This window comes from Tachyglossus aculeatus, chromosome 22, assembly GCF_015852505.1.
Source record: "Tachyglossus aculeatus isolate mTacAcu1 chromosome 22, mTacAcu1.pri, whole genome shotgun sequence".
In the NCBI taxonomy this organism is placed as follows: domain Eukaryota; kingdom Metazoa; phylum Chordata; class Mammalia; order Monotremata; family Tachyglossidae; genus Tachyglossus; species Tachyglossus aculeatus.
Window position 1 is genome coordinate 26186808 of NC_052087.1, and position 4652 is coordinate 26191459.

Sequence of the window (4652 nt, forward strand, 5' to 3'; positions counted from 1 at the left end):
AAATTATTATTAACAGTGTTATTATACTCCCACCCTATTTTGGTTGGGTCTCAATAGCCATAATAACAGTAATAACACTACAGCAATACCACTTCTCTCTTGATAAGCTCGAAGTATTTTATAACAGGCACCAAGTAAAAGTGGCTTAAAGTCATCTGCTGTCCTGGAACCAGAAATCGGGGTGGCAGACAATGGGTGGGAGGGGGGCAGCGGGGTTCTCCACAGGAGAGGGTTCTTAGTCCCGTTCTCCAAATGTGACCGACTACTAGCCTTTGAGATGTCCCTCCTTCCCCTCAATCGATCAAGCAATGATACTTATCGAGCGCTTACTGTGTGCAGAGTACTGTACTAAGCACTTCTTGTCTTGTCTTTTGCTGTCAAGTCGTCTCTGATCCATAGTGACTCCACAGACACATCTCTCCCAGAATGCCCCACCTTCGTAATGTAATGTATCCATAGAATTTTCTCGGTAAAAATACAGAAGTAGTTTGCCCCTGCCTTCTTCCGCGCAGTAAACTTGAGTCTCCACCCTCGACTCTCCCAGAATAGGTGAGTTTTGACTTGTAGCTGATTGCCTTCCACTGTCTAGCTGCTGCCCAAATTAGGAATGGAATGGGTAGGCCTCTGCTTGACTCTCCCTCCCATAGCCGAGACTGGTAGAGTACTGAAAACTCTCCAGGTGCAATCCTGAAAGGGCCAATAGGATAACTAAGCTCTTGGGAAAGTACAGTACATTTGAGTTGGTAGACATGCTCCCTGTCCACAGAATAAAATAGTCTGGAGGACTGAGAGGTGCGGGTGGGGAGGTTTCTAATGGCTGGGGACCACCCTCCAGGACAGCAGGGCCCGTCTTGGTCTACCAGATTTCTATTCGCCGACTCACCAGATTTCTTTGGCCAAGGGGCTAATTTTATTCTCCCTGTGGTCCGGGTCGGGAAACAAGGATGTGGAAAGGTGGAATGAGATGCTTCCAACCCCCAAGCCAAATCTAATCATAATAATGATTGTGACATTAAAGTACTTGTTCGAGCCAAGCGCAGCATTAAGATCTGGAGTAGATATAAGATAATCAGGTCAGATACAATCTCTGTCCATGTAATAATAATAATAACAATGACGGCATTCATTAAGTGCTTACTATGTGCAAAGCACTGTTCTGAGCGCTGGGGAGGTTACAAGGTGATCAGGTTGTCCCATGGGGGGCTCACAGTCTCATTTTACAGATGAGGTAACTGAGGCACAGAGAAGTTAAGTGACTTGCCCAAAATCACACAGCTGACAATTAGCAGAGTCAGGATTTGAACCCATGACCTGGCTCCAAAGCCTGTGCTCTTTTCACTGAGCCAAGCTGCTTCGCATGGAACTCATGGTCTACAGGAGAACAGATATTTATTTAATCCCCATTATGCCACTGAGGATACTGAGGCACAGAGATGTTAAGTGACTTGCCCAAGGACCCAGAGCAGACAGAGGGTGGAGTAGGATCAGAACCCAGATCCCCTGGCTCTCAGGCCTGGGCTCTTACCATTAGTTCACATGGCATCTCCCATCTCCAGTGACTAGCCCATTCTGTCTCTGTGGTCCCTGGCTCCCCTCCTCCCAGAGAGGGGATGTGCTGTCCTGAAGGGACTCAGTTCTTTTTGGAGTCTTTGAATGTTGAGCTACAATAAAATAATAAGGGTCACATAAAAAAAACCACATAAAGTGAGTTTTCCTTGTACTCTAGAAAGTACATTTAGTAGTTGAAAATCCACTTTGAAAGTTAATGAATAAAAGCTTTGGAGTAAAACAAATATGACCCAGAAAAGACTGATTTGAAGAAGATCCAAATATCTCCCAAACAATATTTGTATTTTATTTTTGGAGATGGTTTGAATGCTGAAAGCATGATGGGCATTGGTAAAGAATGAAGAGTTGTCCCATCTCCTGTGCACAAGCCCAAGAGATTGGGCAAGCCAAATACAACCAAGACAGAGGTGAATTACTTAAGGGAGAAAGTGATAATAAAATAACAATAATAATGGTATTTGTTAAACGCTTACTATGTGTCAAGCACTGTTCTAAGTGCTGGGGTAGATATAAGGTAATCAGGTTGTCCAACGTGGGGCTCACAGTCTTAATCCCCATTTTACAGATGAGGTAACTGAGGCACAGAGAAGTGATGTGACTTGCCCAAAGTCACACAGCTGACAGGTGGCAGAGCGGACTAGAACCCACGGCCTCTGACTCCCAAGCCCAGGCTCTTTCCACTAAGCCATGTGTGATCCAAGTTTGGTTGTTATTTGCTCCCTGACCGGTCACTGGCCACACTGAAACTTCATGGGCCAGTGACCCAAAATGCAGAAAAAAGTAATGACATCATGTGTACTGTTTGGGGAAATTGCACTGAGATTTCCTGATCCTGGAGCATTTCCCCAGGGGTCCTCCTCTCGCCCCCCCAACCCACACACACGTGCTTCGGAGCCTTTGTTCATTCATTCATTCAATCATATTTATTACTATAGTGCTTACTATAGTGTTTATTGTGTGCAGAACACTGTACTAAATACTTGGGAAAGGACAGTACAATAAAAAGTGGCAATCCCTGCCCACAAGGAGCTCACAGTCTAGAGGTGGGGAGACAGACACCAATACACATAAACAGACATCAATACAAATAAATTAAATGTCAGATATATATAGGTGTAAGTGCTGTGGGGCTGGGGGAGGGAAGAAGAGCAAGTCAGGGAAACACAGAAGGGTGTGGGAAATGAGGAAAAGTGGGGCTTAGTCTGGGAAGGCCTCTTGAAGGAGATGTGCTTCCAGTAAGGCTTTGAACGGGGGAAGAGTAATTGTCGGATTTGAGGAGGGACGTGGCAGGCAGGACGTGGACCAGGGGTCAGAGGTGAAACAAGCGAGATTGAGGCACAGTGAGACTTTAGCACTAGAGGAATGAAGTATGTGGGCTGGGTTGTAGAAGGAGAGAAGCGAGTTGAGGTGGGAGGGGGCAAGGTGATGGAGTGCTTTACAGTCAATGGTGAGAAGTTTTTGTTGGATAGGTTTGTTTTGTTTGTTGTGGGCTGGGTTTGTATTCCCCAGCCCTGAGTGCACTGGCTTTTAGGTAATGGGGGAAACAGACAAAGGTTTCAGGGCCCTTTACTAACAAATTCTCAATGCAACAACTGCAGAAACTGGCTGAGCAAGAATGTGAGGGTGAGTGGGTTGTCTCCCCAATTTCTGTAGTTTCCTCATGTTTCACAACGTTTTTCAGACTTTGTTCTGTGATACGTTAAGGTTAGGAAATGCAGGTCACACCCCTGTTGCACTACTTCCTCTTGGGACACTGTGACTCTGGTTATAAAGCTGGAGCCCAAAGGATTGCGAACCACCTTCGGGATCTCCCAGAGAACTGGGCATGATAATACTCCCTTAGAAGGGAAGCTGAAGCCCAATCTAGTAACCTCAGGTTATGAGCCAAGCTTTGGCCCCTGGTATTGAGAACTGAGCCCGGGTGGCCTTGACAACTGAATGACTCCTGTTCTCCTATTCCTCAGAACCCCATCTTTCTGAATGTTTGCTCTCCCCATCCCAACTCCTCCGGTCTCCCCTGCCACGGATTCTGAGTGCTTGCTCCACAGAGCCACTCTATAGCTACTCAAAATATGATCTGAGTTTTGAATGGGGCTTTGCCTGTCCCTTGAGCAGTTGGCACAGAGCAGATTTTAGGGAGCTCAAGCTGTGTGATCTAGATCGTCCAATATTCCAACCAATCCTACTTCTGCTTTCTAGCAAAGATGGTTCCCTTTCTTCTGGTTTTGAGGTCACAGATAATCCTAGACTTAAACCTTGGGTTGACTATATCTAGGAAGGTCAACTACAAGGTGTGAAGGTAACTAGGCCCAGCCAAGAGGCTTTTGTAATGATAATAATAATAACTGTGGTGTTTATTAAGTGTTTACTATGTGCCAAGCATTCTACTAAATCCTTGGTCAGACACAAGATAATCAGGTACCACATGGGATTCACAATCCAAGTATGAGGGAATCAGTCAGTCAACGTATTTATTGAGCTCTTACTGTGTGCAGAGCATTGTGATAATAATAACGGTGGCATTTGTTAAGCGCTTACTATGTGCCAAGCACTGTTCTAAATGCTGGGGAAAAACGAAGTAATCAGATTGTCCCACATGGGGCTTACAGTTTTAATCCCCATTTTACAAATGAGGTAACCGAGGCACAGATAAGTTAAGTGACTTGCCCAAAGTCACATAGCTGCCAAGTGGCGGAGCCGGGATTAGAACCCATGACCTCTGACTCCCAAACTCATGCTCTTTCCACTGAGCTACGCTGCTTCTTAGCACTTGGGAGAGCAGTGCCTCAGTGGGATCCCAGAACGAAGGGGAGGACACCCCTCAAGTCTCGCCCCTTACCTGCTTACCTGCCATCATATGTCTCCCGCTCTCAAAATGAAAAGTCCTCATCTAAGAGTGCCTGCCATTTTGGATATGTTTGAATCACACTGTCTGAAGAAACATGCTTCCAAATGATCTTTCCATCAGCATTTTTCAGGTAAGACTCAATTACCGAGAATTTTAGGACTGAGGCCAATCTGAATAATTGAGTTTTTCTGTTTTTTATCAAAATATTTTTCTAATCCCTGCACACAGTAAGCAC

General features: G+C 45.4%; 1 non-coding gene across 1 annotated transcript; it reads right to left on the minus strand.

The window, feature by feature from the left end:
• Positions 1 to 559: 559 nt before the first annotated feature.
• On the minus strand, positions 560 to 697 carry LOC119944313. Its single transcript, XR_005455804.1, has one exon. It is a non-coding gene; the product is annotated as a small nucleolar RNA SNORA7 (small nucleolar RNA).
• Between the last annotated feature and the right edge of the window lie 3955 nt (positions 698 to 4652).